The sequence below is a fragment of the Lactuca virosa genome, chromosome 8 (genome assembly GCF_052849685.1).
Source record: "Lactuca virosa cultivar CGN04683 chromosome 8, Lactuca_virosa_CGN04683_v6, whole genome shotgun sequence".
Classification (NCBI taxonomy): domain Eukaryota; kingdom Viridiplantae; phylum Streptophyta; class Magnoliopsida; order Asterales; family Asteraceae; genus Lactuca; species Lactuca virosa.
In genome coordinates this window covers 297908100-297932657 of record NC_136433.1, presented here as the reverse complement: position 1 = coordinate 297932657, position 24558 = coordinate 297908100, and positions in this window count along the sequence as shown.

Below are 24558 nucleotides of genomic sequence, written 5' to 3'. Positions count from 1 at the left end.
GCTCTAAATTTTGGCTATGGTTCTCTAAGAAAGCATTGGAGGACGAATTTGTGAGCCAATGGGTTCCTTTTATAGTTGAGGCTCCTAGGGTTTTCAACTTCGAAACCCTAATTCCCTTGCTTAGGCCCTAAGCAACACATGGACCCCCATATGGAAGCCTTGGACGAAAATTCTATGGGCTCCCCATAGATTTTCGTCCATCCTATACCAATAGGATCCATTAGCCCAAACTAAAACTATTACTGATTTACAAAATCAGTCCCCGCTAATTTAATCACTCTTTTGATCACAAAATTAATTCCAAATTAATTCTTGATCAATATTAATTAAATAATATGATTTCTTAATTAATATATTATTCTTATAATATATTAATAGATCACAATTAACCTCTTTCTCTATTATTCATCCTATCAAATTGCTATGGTGAAGGCAACCCAAAAGGACCATGCTACTATCGGGTCAAGTACATACCAATTATGGTTATGGGCTTATACACTTAATCCAACACTTAGAACACTAACCACTACCTAATGGTGGCGAAACCGATACACGACTTAATCGTCCCAACCAAACATTATCATACTTCACCATAGAATTAATAACCCACGCAAAACATTCCTCCCGACACGAAGTAACCGAACTTCAAGAGAATCTGAATTTCAGCTGAAAGCCTCTGAATTTCTGAATTACAATCATTTACCTTGGAGTGGCAATTTTCTACCCTAGCTCCTTATCCTCGAATGCATCTCTAGATCCTAACCATCTACAATCCCTTGATAATAAATTCCCCCTGGCATCTCCTATGTCCTAACAACTCATGCAGAAGGCAAACGAAACCTCATAATACAACATAAGCAATAAGATAGGAGGAAAAGACATACCAGTCGCCGCATCAGGTACGTTCCTGACCTCCTCAACAGTGAGCTAGAAGGCGTGTCCCCTAGCCCTCGGGGGCTCTGCCCTACCCTGACTCCCGTCCATGATCCTCAAGGTAGCCGGCGCTGGAGCCTACGCTGGCCTGTCAACTAGTAGGGGGCACTGAGCCTTCATATGGCCCACCTGCTCGCAATGATAACAAAGTATGATACCAGCAGTTGGAGTTTGCTTGTTACACCCCCGAACCAGACGGCGGAAACGTCCGAGGGCTTGCGTGACTTAAATTGAATATCATCACAATGAATATACATGAATCATAACATAAACATCACCATGCATCAATACATTACAACTGACATTGTTCACATCAAGTACATTGTTTAATCATTACATATCCATAATATAAATTGTTTGATAGTTTTCAAAAGCATAATACCCTAACATACTCGGTGTTACTCCTCGACTTACCTGTTACCTGAGAATACAAGTTATTTTGAAAAACGTCAACATATGAAATGTTGGTGAGTTCATAAGCATGGTTGTTACGAAAATGTTTGGTGTAGTTCATAAAACCCAGAAAATACGATATTTTCTGAAAAAGACAATTGTTTATACCAAAGTGTGGAGATCCATCGGTTTATGCATGAATGATTTCAAAGCTTGTATAAATGAAAAGTTTTGCATTATAGTTATTGAAAAGTACAAATGAACGATGCTGGTTTCCTCGAAAAACCCGATGTTTTCTGATCAGAAGATATAATTGTTTCAAATTGTTAAACCGTCACAACGAATGATTATGATTTTTCCCTGATTACTCGGATAGTGTTAGATTTGTTTATGTGAGTCATTATAACCATACATGATAATGACTAGTTCGTCTGTCTTGGCATTCTAACGAACGCCGGAATTTGATCTTAAGATTTTGTCACCCTAGACTGGCCGAGTCTAACTGTAGCGAACAGCTGAGGTGTGGGGGAGTCACCCCCGTATAGATCTATACACAAACTCTCGCTCTCCCTCCAGGAGACTTTGATTATAACTACAGACTACAGACGACCCATAGAGGTGCCGCCCGCTATTACTCACTAAATCTAACATGAATTTGATTACTATTGATTAACGACTTGTATATGTTTACTGAATTGAAGGTAGGCCTAATAAACGGGGAGAAGAGGATTACAAGGTCCTATTAATCCCCCGAATTATTTATGGCTATTGGGTATACGAAGGACACGTGGCCCATTTTGCATTTGATTTACTTGGACCTTACTAGCAATGCTAATGGGCCACTAAGGCCCAATAGCACTTAAAAGCCATTGAGGGTCCCTTAAATATGAAATTGGGTCATAGAAGGCCCAATAACATTTATTATTATCCCTTGGGCCCAAAAATCATGTTAATGGGTCACAAAGGCCCAACAAACATGATTGGAACTTTCAAGCCCAAAGATTTGAATGTTTACTTGTTTTAGGTATAGTATAATTGTTGGAAAGTTTGATTGGGTGATTGTTAATTTCGTACCGGAACGAGGCCGGTCGGTTATTTATAACGATGTTTGGAGTTATTCGTATTTTCATCTTTCCATTTTCATGAATTGTAGTTTGGTATTTTTGACTCAAATATCATAATAATAAAATAATTGGTTCAAAATATTGGTTTGACCTTTTCAGCCCTTCTTTAATAAAAATGACAATTTTAGTCCCTTATAAATAAAAAAAAGATAATTTAGGCCCTTAAATCATTTTCTTGACATTTTTGATCCATAGACTTGTTTAAGTGATGTTTTTAGTTCAAAATTTACTCATTGGCAGTTTCAGCCCTTCCAGTAAAGAGTTTTTCGGTTTAAGCCCAAACTTTTTGCAATTTTTACAATTTTGGCCCAAAATCCAAAAAGTTTACATTTTTGATCATTGTTTGGAAAATACATCATTTTAACCCCTGAATTAGTTTTATTTACCCTTTTACCCCTTGTTTTGAGAAATTTACCATTTCAATCCCTTGAAAGTTTTATTTTGTGCAATTTTTGGCTCAGTGGGCCGAAAAGCCCAAAATTTGGCCCATTAAGCTACAAATTACATTTCTAGCCCTTAAAAGAGTATGATATTCATAAAAACATTTATTTTTACTGTTTTGACTCTTTTGGTCCTTAAGAAAACCATGGATGGCAAGTTTTCAACCCAACTTTTGTTTATTTGACAAATTAAGTCCAAAAATGGGTTTTATGTTGTAATGTGTTTATTATCACCTTAGAGGGTAATTTTATTGACTTGTTTAGTGTAACATATCTTAGATCATGTTTATCTTACTCCTAGAGCCATAGATCTCGAGATTTCTCTCATTTTGTTACATATTTACCACATAAGCACATGAAATCACACATAACATACACATACACATAGATCTACACGTTTTACTTGTATTCTCCCCCATAAAACATATGAAAACCGAAAATAGAGGGGTATGAACTCACCTTTGCTTGTTGATTTCGATTTGAAGAAGAGATGGAAGAGTTTGATGCTATTTTCGGCCCTAGCAAGCTTTCTTGGGTTGATTTCGATATTAGAGATTTCTAGGATGATGATCATGAGTTTATATGAGTTAAGAAGAGATTTTTCATAAAACAAAGAGTATAGATTATGGATCCAAGCATAAACTTACCTAAGATGATGATTTTTATGAAATAACCTCCTTGAAAAGCTCTTAATCTCGAAAATTTTGATGGAGAAATGAAGGAGTTGTTGTGAGCTCTTGAGAGATGTTTAAGTGAATTGTGTGTGTGTGTGTGTTTTTCCTTTGGCCGAGAATTAAGAAGAAGAAGGGAGAAGAGAGAGAATTGAGAGGATGGTTGCTTGGAGACATGTGTTGATGCATGGAAGACCAAAATGTAATAAGGAGGTGGCTAACCCTCCTTATTTCACTAGTTTCCAATTTTTTTTTTGTTTTTGCACTTGGGCCGAGAATTAGAGAAGAGAGAAGGGAATTTTGGGCCTTTGTGTTTAAATCCATATTATGGGCCCAATTTGATGGTTTTTCGGCCCAATAGGTCCTTGGAGATGGTTCACGGCCCAAAATAAATTAAAGTATGAGTTTTATGGCTCATTAGATTAATTAGATTTGTTATGGCCCATTAGGGTATTTTATTTCATTCTAGGCCAATTATGGCCCAAAATGTTAAAATAAATGAAAGTTGGTCCAATTAGGGCCCATATAAGAGTTCTAAGCCCAGAATAGTCAAATTAGAAACATATTGGCCCATTAGGCCCAATAAGGAAATCCTAGTCCATAATACACTTAAACCGGGATTTTTAGGGCTTCCAATTCTTTGTTGACTATTTGAAGTGCTTGTATAGAGTGTTTGATGGAGATTTTGTTGTTATTGAATAAGCATCATACATGCTTTCACATTTTTGGTTCACAAATGTTATCATTGTTGTTGTTACAAAGCATCAAAATTTCTAGTTGTGACATTGCTGCCTACAATCCCTCGCGATATGACCCTCCTTGCCACACTTGTGGCATCTAGAAGAAGATCGACAACCCCCATCATGCACATTGCCGCAATTTCCACAAGTGCGACCCCTCTGACTCCCATGTATGGAATCAGTGGCCCTAAACCGTTTCGGCACATGCTGTGACTGCACCGGGGCCTGCCTCTGCTCCCTCAACTGAAGCTCAATCTCCAACTCGCGCCGCCTGGCGGCCTCTTGTAACTCTAGCAAGGTATCACATTTATGCATGGACACAAACTGTCGGATGTCCGTCTTGAGCATGCTTAGATATCGGGTCATCTAAGCCTGCTCCGAAGCAAACTCATGGAAAAACATTGCCCTCTCAGTAAACATCCTGGTGATCTCCATCACTGACTCGAATCCTGTCTTAGCTCCAAAAACTCCTGAGCCAACCGCTCACGCTCAACCCTGGGAATGTATCGAGTACGGAATAGCTCCCTGAACTGATCCCATGTAACTGCAGCTCTCTACTCATCATGGTATGATATCGTAATCAACCTCCACCAATCCTTCGCTCCGGACCTCAATCACCTCCTCACGGATGATTTCCCTCACGCGATCCTCTGTCAATGTTGGCCTACCTTGTAACGTCCGCAGATCCGAGCTAGTCAATTTAGAGATAATAGGGGTCGAAAACAACTTGTCTACAAAAGATTATTTAGAGTGAATAATCTTAACCAAGTTGTAGAATATGTCTCAAGGGTTCCGTACATATAAAGAACGCCGAAATCCGAGTTATAACGAAGAAGTTATGGCCCGACGAAGTTTCGCGGCAAAACCAACACGACACCGGGAGACGTAAATAATGCATTCATGATAGAGCGACTTTTTTCCTTAGTGGTCTAAACAAAAGTTGTAGTGTACGTTAAACCGAGAACATACAAAAAAAGAACGCCCAAATTTGACTTCGTATGAGGAAGTTATGAATTTTCTAAGATTTGGCATAGCAGTGCACGACCCAAAACTCGAATTTTAGTTCGAGCGGTTTTTGGATTTCGCGACCTAAATGAGAGTTGAAGATCTCATTATTACGAACTCAACGGTAAAAAGACAGACTAAAACGGAGTCCGTATGAAGGAGTTATGAATTCTTCGCGGTCATTTAACAGCCTAATCTCCTTCTACTGTTAAATTTAAGATCGGTCGAGAATTAGCTGAAGGATTCTGAACGAACGTTGTAGATATTGTTTTTACCTACGCGTGGAAAAAAAGAACGTCGAAAACGGAGCTCGTATGCGAAAGTTATGGGGTTTAGAAGTCAGCATGTGCTGCTGCAAAAGGGGTGACGTGGCACAATGTGAGCCACACACGTGGCACCACCAAGAGGCTGACATGTGGCACTGACTCGGCGAGTCAGTGGACTGACACGGCGAGTCCATTAGGAAATCAGCCGATAAATAGAGGTGTTGGGTTCCTTCATTTCCCACACCTCTCCCATTCAACTTTCTCTCTCCAGCCTCCCTAACCCCCCCCCCCCCTAAAGTCTAGGTAAACCCCCTAGCACCCGAAGGAAGCCCCGAGGCTCCCGGAGGCTCGAGAAAAGAGCTTTTCGGCTCGGAAATGCTGCTCCAGCGAAGCCCGGTTTTCGAGAAAACCCGCTGTAAGTGAGCTATGCCTACCCTATCTTTAGTATAGCTTATGTTTCAATATAGTAATGTTATTAGGACCTTATAAGGAGTATTTGGGCTATTATTATGGGTTATATAAGTATTGTTTAACGCTTATATAATAGTAATAATAGCCATACTATTAATTAGTCTCGGCGAATATTAGACTAAACTCTAGTGGTAATGTTACTAGGTTTTGTCCGAGGAAAATTGTGTTGAGAGTAACGAAGTGTTGTTCGAGTGCCGATTCACCACCTTATCAAGTGAGTACATAGTTACTTTCATCTTACACATAGATATGAAGTATTTATATAAACTACGTGCTACGTATGCATATTATCTGTATACTTGCTATCTATGTTGGATGAACGATTTTATACATGTTTTAAATGATTTAAACTGTATATGTATTTTATATCTACAAATTTGTTGGGTATGACATGGGTAGATGAATAATGAGAGATAAAAGATGATATGAGTAAACATTGGCAGCTATAGACTTAGTGCCTAATAAATAACATCGACAGCTATGGACTTAGTGCCTATTGGACAAACACTGGTAGCTATGGACTTAGTACCTATTAGGTAAACACTGGTGGCTATGGACTTAGTACCTGTTAGGTGATGGTAGCTATGGACTTAGTACCTGGAAGCTATGGACTTAGTGCCTGTTAGATAAACGTTGGTAGCTATGGACTTAGTACCTACACTTGTAGCTATGGATTTAGTACCTCATGAATGAACTTTAGCAGCTATGGATTTAGTGCATTGGCAGCTATGGAATTAGTGCATGTCTTATAAACCCTAGAAGCAAGGGACTTCGAAATGAACGAATGCAGGATAGATGACTCTTAGGGTAGACCCTTAAGAGTAAGGAAGATAATGGGGATGGGTAATTGGGTTGATTGTTTGATGTTTAAACATAATAATTATATTATTGTGGGTTGAAAACCCTATGTACTCACCAGGTTTCCCAACCTGACCCACTCAAGCTTATTTGTATCACAGGTGTCGATATGAAGCTACTTTACACTGAGAGATTTAAAAGAGATGTAGATCACTAGTGTAAATGAATGTAAGTTCTGTTTATGCTTATGTTTCTGTATTGACGATGACATCCCAAATGTTTTAAAAATGAATAAAAATACATTTCTTTGGAAATGCTTTGATAATGTATTTATCATGTTTTTCTGGGAACAAATTCCGCAACATTTTTATTAAAAGAGATACTCTGATTTTTATAAAGCATAAACAAAAATCGGTCTTTTCTGGCCGTGAAAATGGGGATGTCACAGTTGGTATCAGAGCATTAGTTTAGCGAACTAGGAATATGGAATTATTTCTAGACTTAAACTTAGAATGCTAAGCGATGATTGTGAGGAGTGTGTCTAATAAAATTTAGGTAATACACCTGAATAGACACAAGCACTAGCTTATTTAGGGAAAATGCCTAACATGCTTTTATGTGCTAAATGATTTGTGATGCTTTATGCTATCGTTTGATCGGATCTATGGTCTGTTGCCGACCAGATCTGGAAATTTTATGTGCTCAGGTTTCTAAATGTTTAATTACGATATTAGAACTGCCATGTAACTTTTTGGAGTAATAAGGAGGAATACACGTCTAAATCTTCCTCTATCTATATTCTCGTCTCAATACACCGAACGTCTGCTTTGGTGTATAGAATGTCATGATAAGGACTCATAGCAGACTGAGCAAATAAAGGAAATGAAAAGTCTTATGATAGTGAATGACACCTATCGGAAGATATCGTAAGAGTGGTATCTTGCCTTTAGAATATGTCATGCAGTACGTTTAGAGGAGTACAGTACGTCCGAAGTACACCTTCGATTGGCGGGATGATGGAACGATTGGTGTAATTCCCGCAGTTGTCCCATCGTACGACATTGTCACCACCAACCGAGTTGAAGCAGAATTGATGATTGAAGATACGCATGGAAGAAGTCCTAGTAGAGTCTAGGGAAAATTATATGATTGTTTGGACACATTTGTATGTGTTAAAAATTTCTTTGTGATAATGACTTGGAGAACTGCGAGACAATACTTGGGACGAGTATGAGTAGGTGTGAAAGGTAGTAGAGGCCTATACTACCGGAAGCACAGGACTCGCACTTTTATCAAGGAAAGTCACAAGGTTACCAAGAAGCTAGTAATTGATACCATTTTATTCAAGTATTTCATTACCATTGTTTCGGTAATGACTAAGAAGATTGTTGTTATTCCAACCCTAGTGGTCATACCAAATTGAGTCCGACTACGACGAGTATGTTACGTGGTTCCGAGAACCAAGTTCGATGTAGCACCTGACTTAAGCCGGGAGAATTAATCAAAGCGATCAGTAGAGGTATCACGACGGTTGATTGTAGCTAGAAATGCTACCTTTTAAGATGAGATTAGAACATGAAGGAAAGTATAGTTTGCTCTGGAAGACTCTAAGAGACCTGAGTCTAAGCATTGCAACATACGATGATAGGTCATTAGAATATGACACATCATTCCATTGTAGTAATAAAAGACCTTATCTTAAGTTCGTATCCAGTGAGGATCGAGATTATGACTTAAAGGTCATAATTTGGAGTCTAACGTGAGATGGGTAGCAAGTGCAAGATCGAGCACCGCCTGCAATCAAGGAGTCCAAGAGTTAGATACTCGTTCGAAGAAACATCAAAGTTACGATTATTACCTAGGATGAAGAGATAACATATGGAGTCATTATACTGCCCTGTTTCGTTGATGATTCTGGGATGTAATCATCCTAAGGGGGAGATAATTGTAACGCCCGCAGATCCGGGCTAGTCAATTTAGAGATAATAGAGGTCGAAAACGACTTTTCGACAAAAGATTATGTAGAGTAAATAATCTTAACCAAGTTGTAGAATATGTCTCAAGGGTTCCGTACATATAAAGAACGCCGAAATCCAAGTTATAACAAAGAAGCTATGGCCCGTCGAAGTTTCGCGGCAAAACCGGCACGACACCGGTAGACGTAAATAGTGAATTTACGATAGAGCGAATTTTGGCCTTAGTGATCTAAACAAAAGTTGTAGTGTACGTTAAACCGAGAACATACAAAAAAAAGAACGCCCAAATCTGACTTTGTATGAGGAAGTTATGAATTTTCTAAGATTTGGCATAGTAGTGCACGACCCGAAACTTGAATTTTAGTTTGAGCGGTGTTTGGCTTACGCGACCTAAACAAGAGTTTAAGATCTCATTAATACGAACTCAACGGTAAAAAGACAGATGAAAACGGAGTCCATATGAAGGAGTTATGAATTCTTCGCGGTAATTTAACAGCCTAATCTCCTTCTACTGTTAAATTTAAGATCGGTCGAGAATTAGCTGACGGATTCTAAATGAAAGTTGTAGATATTGTTTTTACCTACGCGTGGAAAAAAGAACGTCGAAAACGGAGCTCGTATGCGAAAGTTACGGGGTTTAGAAGTCAGCAGGGTGCTGCTGCAAAAGGGGTGACGTGACACAATGTGAGCCACACACGTGGCACCACCAGGAGGCTGACACGTGGCACTGACTCGGCGAGTCCATCAGGAAATCAGCCTATAAATAGAGGTGCCGGGTTCCTTCATTTCCCACACCTCTCCCATTCAACTTTCTCTCTCTACACACACTCTCTCTAGCCTCCCTAACCCCCCCCCCCCCCCCTAAAGTCTAGGTAAACCCCCTAGCACCCGAAGGAAGCCCCAAGGCTCCTGGAGGCTCGAGAAAAGAGCTTTTCGGCTCGGAAACGCTGCTCCAGCGAAGCCCGTTTTTCGAAAAAACCCGCTGTAAGTGAGCTATGCCTACCCTATCTTTAGTATAGCTTATATTTCAATATAGTAATGTTATTTGGACCTTATAATGAGTATTTGGGCTATTATTATGGGTTATATAAGTATTGTTTAACGCTTATATAATAGTAATTATAGCCAGACTATTAATTAGTCTCGGCGAATATTAGACTAAACTCTAGTGGTAATGATACTAGGTTTTGTCCGAGGAAAATTGTGTTGAGAGTAACGAAGTGTTGTTCGAGTGCCGAGTCACCACCTTATCAAGTGAGTACATAGTTACTTTCATCTTACACATAGAGTAAGGAAGATAATGGGGATGGGTAATTGGGTTTATTGTTTGATGTTTAAACATAATAATTATATTATTGTGGGTTGAAAACCCTATGTACTCACCAGGTTTCCCAACCTGACTCACTCAAGCTTATTTGTATCACAGGTGTCGATATGAAGCTACTTTACACTGAGAGATTTAAAAGAGATGTAGATCACTAGTGTAAATGAATGTAAGTTCTGTTTATGCTTATGTTTCTGTATTGACGATGACATCCCAAATGTTTTAAAAATGAATAAAAATACATTTATTCGGAAATGCTTTGATAATGTATTTATCATGTTTTTCTGGGAACAAATTCTGCAACATTTTTATTAAAAGAGATACTCTGATTTTTATAAAGCATAAACAAAAATCGGTCTTTTCTGGCCGTGAAAATGGGAATGTCACATACCTGATCCCGATCTGGATCCGGTTTCAAGTCACCTTGTGGTCACCATACTGCAATACAGCGGAGAGATATCATATAATCCACATAACAACAGAGAACCAACTGTCAACCAAAACCCTAGGGGTTTGTGACTTCCCTGCTACGCATATGAGTCATGTGCTTTCAGTAGTATGGGCCCATACTACCTTCCACACCTACCCATATTTGTCTCAAGGATCATCACAACACCCTAACAATACTCTTAAACATAGGCGAGCTCTTAATACTCACATCTAGAGGAAAGCTACATATCTCCCAGCTATCCGACTGACTCCTCACGACTCATCCATGAAACTTCTGTAGGGTTTTAAGCACTATAACACTCCTATGGTGCACATGCAACCCTAGATGCTTTGGAACTATGTTTTCTCTAATTATACATGCATTTTTCAAATGTCCAAAGCATATAACTTAACTAGCATACATTGAATATAACAACCAGTTAGATAGCTTACCTCTTGAGTAGTTCTTGGCCTTGGAAGCTTGAGAACCTCAAATGTAATGCCTCTAATGTGTTACAAACACCAAGTGTAAAGGAGACTTTTGAGAGAATAAGTTCACTAACACAAAATCAGCTCACACACACAATTAGCATAGGGTAACCGATTTTTGGCACAAGGGGGTTCATTATATAGTGTTACAAACTCTAGGGTTTCATCCATGTAACCCTAATGCACCATGACCTTCCATATCCCTTAAGCTCCATGGGTTAAAGCTCCATGGACTATCCATGAACCACTTAGCCCATCCTAATGGATCCTTGGCCCACACTATAAGAATGATTGATTTACATAATCAACCCCTTAGATTTAATTAGTATCTTTTGATTACAAAACTAATTCCTAATTAATTCTTGAACAATACTAATTAAAAAAATATGATTTCTCAATCAATATATTATACTTACAATATATTAATAAATCACCAATAACCTTTATTCTCAAAAGTCCATATTATCAAATTGCATTGGTGAAGGCAACCCAAAAGGACCATGCTACAATCGGGTCAAGTACATACCAGATATAGTTATGGGCTTAGACACCAAATCCAACAACTTCCACCAACCTTGCATCGCTCGTGTATGCTAATCATACATAACGTTGGACCCGATAGACATTTGAATATCTGATCCTACCTTAAGCCCTTCATCATATAAGAATAGGAAATAAGGCCAAACCAAACATTCTCAGGTTATAAGATCTTAATTATTTACAACTATGATGCATACACTAAGCAACTACATTAATGATGTCAATTTCATATAAGCAAGGATCCTAGGCTATCAGGCATCATATAATCAGACAATTCTATCATGCAATTCCTAAACATCCCTAACTTATCACTAGCATGTTGTTCTAACATATCACAATATCAGATAGCAGTATGGTATTTTGGGGTCTACTTACTGGCTCCGGCTGATCGTACACTTCGCATCCTCTTTTTTATTTTGAAAACCATTTGAAAAATCATTTTGAAAATCTTTTCCTTAGTTTGAGACTGGATTCACACGAGTGTTCCTCCAATTCACTCAAACCAAGGCTCTGATACCAACTTGTAACATCCATAAAATTCATAAAATTTTAAAACTTTTCAAACATTCCAAAAATCATTATTCATTACAAAATGTTTTCAAAATAGTTTCATATCAGAGTTTCCCAAAAATCACAATCATAAATCGTGGACGTGTAAGGTCACACCTTCGCCTTCCCGCGGTCATCCGAAGTACCTGAAACAATAATCAATAAATGTAGGCTCGAAGGCTTAGTGAGTTACCCCCGAAATACCCATACACACAACAATACACATACCGTCACAACCAACATACTATGGGTCCAATCAACCATCGGGTTGGAATACCCCAGACCCTCAACCATCGGGTTGGAATGCCAACATACTATGGGTCCAGTCAATCATCGGGTTGGAATACCCCAGGCCCTCAACCATCGGGTTGGAATGCCAACATACTATGAGTGCAATCATCCTCGGGATAGAATACTCTCGGCCCACAACCATCAGGTTGTAATGCCCAAATACTACGAGTCCAATCATCCTCGGGATGGAATACTCTCAGCCCACAACCATCGGGTTGGAATGCCCACATACTACGAGTCCAATCATCCTCGGGATGGAATACTCTCGGCCCATAACCATCGGGTTGGAATGCCCACATACTACGAGTCCAATCATCCTCGGGATGGAATACTCTCGGCCCACAACTATCGGATTGGAATGCCCACAACCAATCAAACATGTGCGCCTATACCAGATCATCATATAACAATCTAACAATCTATAGAGACAACATACTAGGGTCCAATCATCCTCGGGATGGAATACCCTTAACTACCAATAAACCATGTGCACATATAACAGGTAATCACCTAACAGTATACAGATAGTCAGACCAAACTACAGGTCACTAAGCATAACCACATCCTATCTACCAAGATACTGATCTAACAGATCATACCAGCATATAAACATCCTATCTACCAGGATACAGATCTAAGATATCATAATAGTAAAAAATCCGAATAACAATTCAAAGGGACGACCTTGGTGCCTTAGACCCTTGAGTATAGTGAGGATAACTCACCTCATAATGTTGATCTGAACTGAAAACTCAAACTCCTAAATCACGACTCCAAACTCAAAACACCTACAATTCCCACATGACCATTTCTATCAAAGCCCAAATTACCAAATTACCCTCCGAAGTCAAACTTGGTCAACTCTTGGTCTAAGTCAAAGTCAACTGTCAACAGTCAAAGTCAATAGTCCATGTTGACCTAACTCATCGAGTCTAACTACTGACTCGTCGAGTTCCTCCAGAACTCAGGAAACTGCAAAAACCTGGGTCAACTCGCCGAGTTTCCAAGCAACTCGTCGAGTCCATGCAATGTCCAGGCTATCGGGGAAAACCCTAACCACTCGTCGAGTTACCTCCTAACTCCTCGAGTTCATGTAGAATCCAGAAAACGGGAAAACCCTCTTCAACTCGTCGAGTTGGCTATCCAACTCATCGAGTTCCTTTAATCTGTTTCTCATTAAGTCAGTTTTAAGCTAAACCAAGGCTCCCAACTGTAGATCTAGCCTCCTAGGGCATGGTTACCACGTAAAGTTGCAAACTTTATGTGCATGCAAGCCTGAAATGCTAAATCTAAGCTAAAGAAAAGGTTTAGGTTATGAAGAAGGGCAAAAGGTTCATAAAGCTTGAGGCTTTATGTCAATGGGGGCCTAAAAGAGTTCAAATATGAAGTTACAACTTCAGATCATGTTTCATACCATAAATGACCCACAAAAATGCTAGAAACGGCTTTAAGCCTTTGAATTAGGAGATCTAACACTAGGATGATCAAGGTAACGACTTGTTACCCTCCAAATGATGCCAAGCTGAAGTAGATGCTGGATCTACAAACTCCTGCTCGTTCCTAGCTTCCAAATCTTCAAGATGTGCACCAAGAACACACTTTTAGCCTCTCAAACACTCAAAATTAGGGTTAGATCGCTTAGGATTTGCTTCTGGACGTGAAAGGGTAGTAAGGAGGCTGGGAGGATGGACTTAAGGTTCTTTAAATAGGGTGCAAACCCTAAAAATTAGGGTTTTTATTTCCAGCTCCTACTCGTTGAGTTGGTTCCTCGAACTCATCGAGTAGATCCTAAAAATCACGTGGGTTGGCTACTCTCTATACGATGAGTTGGGGACTCCAACTCGTCGAGTAGGCTTCCTTATTTACCTAAAAATCCTTAAAGTCTCACTTCTAGAAATCGGGATGTTACTCACAAGGTCTTAGCTAACCACCGAAATGTTATATAAGCTAAACATGCAAACATACTAGGATGCCATGGAAACCCTCCAAGGGCTTACACCAAATGTCATGGGAACCCCTACATAGTCTGAGTCTAATGCCACGGGAACCCCTCGGGGCCTTCCATGCGAGTATCACAATGACAACTAGCATTCCACATAACACGTAATGGGCCGACCTTGGTGCCTTTAACCCATTGGTATGGTGATGAGACTCACCTCAAATGCAAACTATAGCTAAATAGGCCCAAGCTCTGGGTATCATCTCTATCGAATTCCCAAACATAACCAACCCTTAGATTCAACTCAACCATAAAGCCCCTAAAGTCAACCTTGGTTAAGTTCAAAGTCAAAGTCATGGTCAACACTCCGTCGAGTTACCCTTCAAATCGTTGAGTCCACCCAAAAGTAAGAGTCGCGATATTGTGATCCAACTCGTCGAGTTTTTCCTATAACTCGTCGAGTTACCCTTCCCTTCCATTATGATGTCTAGAAGGGTAAAGTTTCCAACTTTACCCTCAAGGATTATCCAAGAGGCTACAAACCCAAACCCTAAGTCCTTTAAGGAATGTATTGACCCATTAAGCCCTTAAGCTCTCATTTCCACGTTCCAAACACGGATCTGATGTCCTAGGGTGGACATGTCACGTAAAGTCCTTATCTTTATGTCCATGCATGTTTGAAACTCTCTAGGGTCCATTTTAGGCTTGCTAATGGACATAGAGGTCATTAAAGTTTGCAAATTTAAGCCTGAAGAGGCCCTTTGGGGGTCAGATCTACTCAATCACCCACTAGAAACCTCTTCTCTTTTGATAACTCCACAATGTCCCAAAAACATAATCTAAAACTTCAAGAAGAGAGATCTAACAAGCTATAAGTCAAGGTGACAACTTTATACCTCCAAGATGCAACCTTTGGTGAAGATGTTCTAGATCCACACTCCTTCTTCCAACCCAAATGCTCCTAGCCTTCAAGCTCCTTTCACAGAATCACCAAAACCACTCTTTTAAGCTCACAACACACAATGTGCGAGATGGTATTCGAACTAGGGTTTTCTCTAGTCAAAGAGCCTGGTAGGGAGGCCAGCAACAAGGGATAAGTTCTTTAAATAGGGTGCAAAACTCGTAAAATTAGGGTTTCCAATTCCAACACCAACTCGTTGAGTTAGGACTCCCCAACTCGTCGAGTAGATTTCCTACTCCGCGACCAAAAAGATTTCTACTCGACGAGTTGGAGCTCCCAAACTTGTCGAGTTGCAGTCCAAAACCCTAAAATGTCGAAAATTTAAATAATAACTGAACCAAGCGTTACAATCAAGTTAGTTTCTTCACTAAGAGATTTAGGTAGAACAGTATGAGGGAGAAGATGGATCCCTTCCTTGGGCAGGAAGAGATCCTTTTATACCTGTTACTAGAAGAATGAGGGGACTCTCCCATGTGGGAGTGAGACGTGGCCTCCCCTTACTGGGAGAGGTGTGTCCACACTTAACTAACTGATATGTGACGTCTGTTCTGGGCGTCATCCAACTCTTTGTCACGACCTGATTGGTTGTGAGTAAATTAGAGGATCGCCAAGAATATTCTTTCCTAGTGAGGGAAAGTGAACCGTCATCCTGGTGCTGGATTACTTGGGCCAAGACTGGGTCCCGACCAAGGTCCTGGCTTGATAACGTCCCGTCAATGCTTTTCGTTAAGTTTAACGTTAACAGGAACAGAGGATGTCGATGACGGTGTGGCTGATGACATTCTTCCGGGTTGTAGTGTTAGCGGTAGGTGAGAGCGGTAATGGATGTTTGCCGTCAATTGAAGAGAGTAAGGAGAACCAGAGAGAGAAATGTATGTTTGGGTTTGATTGGAGAGAAAAGTCAAAGGAAGGGATAGGAGGTTGTGTGGGACCCACAAAGTTAATTACCATTTCATTTTAATTATAAGTAATAGATAATAATAAAAAAGATCAAAACAAATATCATTAAGGGCAATATAGTCAATTCAAGTCGGTAAGGGACTAAATACGCAATAAAAACATATTATAGGGACTATCCAAGTTTTAAAAAAAAAGTTGTTCGGGACCAAGCGTGCATATTACCCCAAACCATAGGGACCATTCGTGTAATTTATCCTTTAAAAAGACTATTATAACCTTTTCTTTTGTTTTTTACTTTTTTTATATTTATGTCTTTATTTTAAGATTTTGATAATTAAAAAATAAGACAAAATCCCACTTGTCATCCCTCTCCATCGTATCCCCCCTCTCTCTCTCTCTCTCTCTCTCACACACACACACAACTCTTTCTGGACTTCATCTTCTCCAGACATCCCCAAAACAATGAACAAATTCCAAAATCAAGCCCTAGAAAATAAATTGAACTAAACAAATCAAAGAACACCCTACCCGCACCCTTTACAACAAATTTCTTATTCCAATATTTCCAACCTTTGCCCTTTGATCATCGTAATCACCTTGTGAACTGGGTTTACAAACCCAGAGCTTAAAACCCCCTGAATCCAAGAAAAAAAGATTATAATGTACACCCAGTAAAGATATGTTATAGAAAGAAAAGTCGCCTACTGGAGCTCCTTCTCCGAGGCTGGTGCTCGATGGTTAGGATTTCCTCTCAATGTTCATTTGGTTTACTGGAAAAGCACAAAAAAGGGGCGATGAGTTCAGCGGACAGACATATATATATATATATATATATATATATATATATATATATATATATATATATATATATATATATATATATATACACACACACTTATTTCCGGTGAGAGGGAGACAAGGTATCAAACCTTAACTCCATTTTCGTCTTCTTCACCTTAAGTGCAAGACAAGATCAATTATCCTAATTCCTTACTGGGTTCTTCTCATCGGACTTCAAATTAAAAAAAACCCATCAGCCAAGCATACCAACACTGTCAAACTGTAGGAGCGTTTCCTCCTGTGATTATTGTTGGATGTCACTCGAGGATGGTGGGTACCGTCGGGAAACATCTCCTCTATCGTTGTTTCGTTCCATATTTTCTTTGATTTGTAATCAACATCGATGTTTCATTTTATCCATTCCAAAATTTCATGAGATTTATATTTCTAGGTTAGATCCACCTGTCTAATCCTTCAAACACTCCATTGATGAAGTTCTCGCACTATGTGTGTGTAGTGGGTGCCACAAGTGTGGCAAGGAGGGGCACTATGCTAGGGACTGTCGCCAGTCCGCCCCTGCACCGGATATGAGGATATGCTATCACCGTCATCAGGTTGGTCACGTGAAGACCAACTGTCCATAGCTCGCAGCCAGGCCGACGCAGACTCCAGCTCCGGCTACAGTGAGGATTTCTGATGGGAGGCCAGTTAAGGCAGAGCCTCCGATGGCTTAGGGGCGTGCCTTCCAGATTACAGCAGAGGATGCCAGGCAGCACCGGATGTGGTTGTTGGTATGCTTCTATCCCTTATCTCATTTATTATATCTGTTTTATGCTTATCTGTTGTACCTGTGATTAGTTACATTTTTAGTGAGCTCCTTGCCTGCATTGGTTTTTTTTTACTCGGAGGCGAGTCGGTCTTTCGTATCTCAGACATTTAGTAGGGAGTTCAGTGTGCCAGTAGGCGAGCTAGAGTGTCCGTTGCGAGTCTCTATCACCAACGAACACGGGGTTTCTGCTTCTTCGGTCTACCGAGGATGTGAGTTGGAGATCTTCGGAGTGTCTTTTCCGATAGATTTGATTCCGATTCCTATGGGGGAAGTGTGCGTGATTGTGGGTATGGATTGGCTTAGTCAATTTGGTGCCATGATAGATTGCGAGGGCCAGCAGGTGGTAGTTCGAACCCCAAGTGAGGGAGAACTGATTGTATATGGCGAGGGCACCAAAGTAGGATCAGGGTTTTGTTCGGCCACCAGGGCTTGACAATATATTCAGCACGGGTGTGCGGGTTATCTAGCGTATGTGGTGGATACACGGATTAGAGATCAGACTCCAGTTTCAGAGGTTCCAGTGGTTAGAGAGTTTGCTGACGTGTTACCGGAGGAGTTACCAGGGGTACCTCCGGAGAGGCAGGTCAACTTCCGGATCGACCTGGTGCCGGGTGCGGCTCCTATCGCCAAGGCGTCGTACCGGTTGGCGCCACCCAAGATGCAGGAGTTGTCATCACAGCTGCAGGAACTGTTGGGCAAGCAGTTCATTTGACCTAGCAGTTCTCCATGGTGAGCACCGATCCTCTTCGTCAGGAAAAAGGACGGTTCACACCGGATGTGCATTGATTATAGAGATTTGAACAAATTGATAGTGAAGAACCATTATCCACTCCCGAGGATAGATGATCTCTTTGATCGGTTGCAGGGTGCATCTTGGTTCTCCAAGATTGATTTGAGTTCGAGGTATCATCAGGTCCGGGTCAGAAAGGAGGACGTGGAGAAGACCGCGTTTCGGACTCGTTATGGTCATTACGAGTTCGTGGGGATGTCGTTTGGGCTCACCAACGCACCAGCAGTATTCATGGACATGATGAATCGGGTCTATAGAACGATGCTTGATCGCTCGGTCATAGTGTTTATTGATGATATCTTGGTGTATTCCAAGACCCGAGAGCAGGAGGAGGAGCACCTCAGGGAATTGTTGGGAGTTTTGAGACGAGAACGGTTGTATGCCAAGTTCTCGAAGTGTGAGTTTTGGTTGCGAGAGGTCCAGTTTCTCGGACATCTCGTTAACCAGGAGGGGATTTTGGTCGACCCGGCCAAAATCGAGGCAGTCATGCAGTGGGAGGTGCCGAGGTCTCCCTCAGATATCAGGAGTTTTCTGGGATTAGCAGGGTACTACCGAAGATTTATTCGGGATTTCTCCAAGATTGTAGTACCCCTCACTCGCCTGACGAGGAAGGGGGTGGATTTCCGGTGGGGCCCTGAGCATCAGAGGGCGTTTGAGACCCTCCGTTAGCATTTGTGCGAGGCTCCAGTTTTGACTCTCGTGGAGGGAGTTGATGATTTTTTGGTGTTCAGTGATGCATTCATCACAGGTCTGGGGGAGGTCCTCATGTAGAGAGGACGATTGATAGCCTACGCATCGCGGCAGCTGAATCCGCATGTGACGAGATACCCTACACATGACTTAGAGCTGGGAGCGGTGGTGTTCGCTCTCAAGATATGGAGACATTACCTGTATGGGGTCCGGTGTACCATATACACATATCACAAGAGTTTGAGACACATCATGGATCAACCAAATCTGAACATGAGGCAACGCAGGTGGCTGGATGTAGTCAAGGACTATGATTGAGAGATCATTTACCACCCCGGTAAAGCGAATGTGGTGGCAGATGCTTTGAGCCGCAAGTCAGCTGGGTCTTCAGCAATATGTATGAGGATAGTGGTGGATTCTCCGCTTATGAGCTTGATCAGGGATGCTCAGGTTGAGGGCATGCGACCAGAGAACTGGAAGTTGGAGAGGATTAAGGGCGAGAACACCCGGTTTGTGCAGGATAGTCGGGGATTATTGACCTTATGCGGTCGGGTTTGGGTTCCGATGTCTGGTGGGGTCAGACAGACAGTCATGGAGGAGGCTCATAAGTCTCACTTCTCTATTCACCCGGGGGCCACCAGGATGTACCGAGACCTGAGTTTGAGTTAATGGTGGCCATGTATGAAGCGAGAAATCGCTTGGTATGTCGAGAGGTGCTTGACCTATAGGATGGTCAAGGCCGAGCATCAGAGGCCGCATGGTCTGCTGCATCCCCTAGATATTCCCATATGGAAATGGGAACATATCACGATAGATTTCATTACCAAACTGTCGAGGACGACGAAGGGGTGTGATGTTATATGGGTCATCTTGGATCGATTGACCAAGAGTGCCCATTTATTGGCTATACGGGAGAGTTCATCGGCCGAGAAGTTAGCCGACGTGTATGTTCGCGAGATCGTCGCTCACCATGGGGTTCCGGTCTCCATTGTTTCCGACCGGGATGTTAGATTTACCTCCCATTTCTGGCAGAAGTTCCACGAGGAACTGGGCACGCGGCTGCACTTTAGCACAACATTTCATCCGCAGACCGACGGTCAGAGTGAGCGGACCATTCATACTATCGAGAATATGTTGAGGGCGTGCATCATTGACTTCGGTGGGAGCTAGGATTCCCACATACCCCTTGCAGAGTTCGCCTACAACAACAACTATCATTCCTGCATTGGCGCCCCGCCTTTCGAGCTGTTGTATGGGCGGAGATATCGCACCCCGATTTGTTGGGGTGAGGTCAGACACAGGGTGATGGGACGGACGGAGGTAGTCTTGTAGACTACCGAGAAGATTCAGTAGATTAGGCAACGTCTGCAGACCGCTCAGAGTCGACAGAAGAGTTACGCCGACAGACGCCGATCTGAGTTAGAGTTCCAGGTCGGTGACATGGTACTCCTGAAGGTCTCACCCTGGAAGGGTGTGATCCGCTTCAGGAAGAGGGGGAAATTGGGTCCCCGATACATATGGTCGTTCAGGATCGTTGCCAGGGTTGGTAATGTGTCATACAAATTAGAGCTACTGGATGAGCTCAGTCGGATCCACAACACCTTTCACGTTTCGCAATTGCGGAAGTGCATTCTGGATGAGGAGGCGATTGTATCATTGGATGACATACATGTCGATGAGCTCTTGAATTATGTGGAGAGGCATGTGGCCATTCTGGAAAGGAAGATGAAGGTTCTGCGGAACAAAGAGATACCTTTGGTAAAGGTTCAGTGGGAGCACTGAAGGGGGTCCGAGCGGATGTGGGAGTCAGAGGCGGAAATGCGGGAGCACTATCCAGGGTTATTAACTGCAGCAGACTTCGAGGAAGAAGTCTAGTTCAAGTGGGGGAGAATTGTAACGTCCAGATTCTCAAGTATTGATTTATGGTTATAAATTTTCATGATTTCAAGGTCTACTCGACGAGTTGGTTGCCCTGACTCGTCGAGTAGCAGCGGGTTGGTCCACGTGTTTAAGTGACCTACTCGCCAAGTCCAGGAAGCGACTCGATGAGTAGGAGCTAGAGGATGAAACCCTAATTTCCGTGGTTTTGCACCCTATTTAAGGGATCATTAGCCTCCTTTGGCCTCCTTATTGTCCCTTGAGAGCTCAACAAAACCCTAATATGTGTGTGTGTGCTCCATTTCTGTGTTTTAAGCTTTGGAAGAGGATTCTTGGTGAGAAGAGCTTGGAGAACAAGTGTCTAGAAGCAAGGAACGTGTGGGAATCAGAAATCTACCCCAGTTGGCATCCTTTGGAAGGTATCAAGTCATTATCTTGACCTCATTTCATTCTAGATCTCTTTTGGGTGAATTTTAAGGCTTTTCTAGCATATTAGGAAGCTTTTCTTGTGTATGAGCTAAGATCTGAAGTTGCAACTTCAGATCTGAGCTCTCTTGGGTCTCTAAGTCCATAAAGTTTTCAGCTTTGGCAAGTATGAACCTTTCCTCAAGTGAAAAACTCCATTTCAAGCTTGGTTTTGTCATTTTAAGACTTTAGAGCCTTGCATGCACGTAAAGTTTGCAACTTTACATGATAAACATGCCTTGGGAAGTTGGATATGCAATATGAAACCTTATCATGGCTTTAAAAGCATCTGTTTAGATGAAGGACTGAAGGGACTCGGTGGGTTGCATGGTTAACTCGGCGAGTCCGATGTAGATTGTCGTGGGCTCGGCGAGTCAGTAGAGTGACTCGGTGAATCAGCTAGGGTTTTCCCAACCTTTGGACACGAATGAACTTGGCGAGTTGCAAGGGAAACTCGACGAGTTGGCCAAGGAGTTTACGGCCGCAAACATTAGGAACTCGACGAGTCACTCAAGTGACTCGGCGAGTTGACGAGTTCTGCAAGGAACTCGACGAGTGGCTGGTTGTACCCGACGAGTTGAGGTCAACACTGACTGTTGACCTTGACCGTTGACTTTGACTTTGATCAAGGGTTGATTATTTGACTTCTGGGGCATTTTGGGACGTTGAAAATTTATGAGTGGTTCTATGGTGATTATAGGTGGTGGAGTTTGTGGCGGTGATCCGAGAGTTTGAGCTTATCTTTCGAGTCGACAGTTGCGAGGTGAGTTATCCTCACTATATCAATAGGGTCTAAGGCACCAAGGTCGACCCCTTTATGGATTTGTATCTAGTTTATGGCATGATATGTTATTTATTACATCCTGGTAGTTAGGATGGTGATATGCTTATGCTTGGTGACCTGGTTAAATCGATGTCCCGATTATAGGATAATGCTATGTTAGTGACTGGTTAGGTCTGTATCCCGGTTATTGGGAAGTTGTTATGATTAGTGATCTGTTAGATCGGTTTGGCTGTTATATGATATGAGCTAGCATATGATATTTACATTCACATGTTTGTTTGCTTGGGGATGAGTTGGGGCGGTCCTGCTTTGCGCTGTAGGCCAACATACCTAGCGAGCGGTCCGGATAGGCTGTAGGCCCTGGGAGGCGGTCTAGTCATGCCGAAGGCTCTAGAGCGGTCCAGATAGGCTGTAGGCCCTGCGAGGCGGTCCAGTCAGGCTGAAGGCTCATTATGCATGATGTTTTGTATTTGTTGATATGTTATGATTATGGTTATATGAGGTTGGTATTTTGGGGGAACTCACTAAGCCTCGGGCTTACCGTTTTAGTTTATTGTTTCAGGTACATCAGGGGATCGTGGTAAGGCGAAGGCGTGATTGTACAGCTCATGTTTTGTTTATGTTTTTGGGAGAACTCTGATATAAACCTTTTTTGAAAACAAATTTGTAATAACTGTTGGTTTTAAATGTTTTGAAAAGTTTTAAATTTGGTCGAATTTTATGAGTGTTACATGTTGTTTGCACTTAGGGTGATGAATAATATCTCACTCATAAGGCCATTAACTAGAGTTTGTAATGAAAAACTGAGTATGGTCGATAAGAAAATCCATAAAAATGTGTAATACTCGTTCAAATAAGTGGCAAATCCCATGGTAGTGTACACAGTACCTAAATGACTTCAAGATAAGAGATTGATAGCTCGTATATGTATGTTTGATATGAACTTGAAATACTACAAAGGTAGTAACTTTTTATGACATAAGTTTTATAGCATATTTTGTCATAAAATCATAATATTTTGTATGCAGAAATCATTTATCTCGACTAGTTGTATTATTTAAAAACAGTTGTAACATATTTACATAAAACATATTTATCACTAGTTTATTTCTAAATAAAATATTATTTAACGAAATAATATTTATAAACTAGTTTTGAAATCGATAAGTGTTTGTCAAGATCAATAAATATATATAGGACATGTATTCTCCCCCAAAGCGTAAAAATATTAAAAGGGGGCTGTAAACACTCATCCTTGAAGCATGAACGAGTCTCGAGGGTGAAACTTGTCGTGAAAGCTTCTACGTAACGTTCCTTGTTCTTAAAATGAACCACCAGGTATATTTATTTTACCTAACAAAACCAAGAGGGTAGTTTTGTTATTAATTATTAAATGTAAAGTGTTTTTTTATAATACAAATAATTTGTAGGGATTGATTTTTGCCAAAATTATACTCTAGGGACTGATCTTGAAAACTATTTTTAAGGCAGGGACTAAATAGGTACATTTGAAACTGATTTGGGGTTTTAGGACCAGGTTTGTTAAGGTTTCTGGTGGAGGGACCAATTCTGTTTAATTTAGATGTGAGTTTGGGTTTGTATTTACTCTATTTCCGGGGAGGGGACAAAAGTGGATATGTAATCAACTTCTAGGGTTACATTTAAATAAAATGTAATTAAGTTTGCACAGTATATCTTCTTTTGGTTACGGCTGCACGCGGGAAAACAAAATAAATTTCCTTTTTTTTTTGTCTGTTTTCGTTTGATCATGCACCAACGCCGAAAAAGAAAAAAAATGAAACACGTCGAGACCCACATCGAATGGGTCTCTCGGCTTCGAATCAATCTCGACAAAAGGACTACGACACAAAATGAAAGGCGGTGATCGGAGCTTACAACGGCAGGAGCAGCAAGGTGGCAGCGAGTGGTGATGGCGGGTTGGTCACCATGGCACCCGACGGCTGTGGGGGGTGGCGACGGACTCCGGCAGCCTCTTGTTGCCCGGTTTCTGCTTATTTGCCGACGACAATGACGAGGAGAAGGGCGGCAGGAGGCTTGCACGAAAGGCTTAAACGTGGCTATGAAAGAGGCTTGCACAAAAGG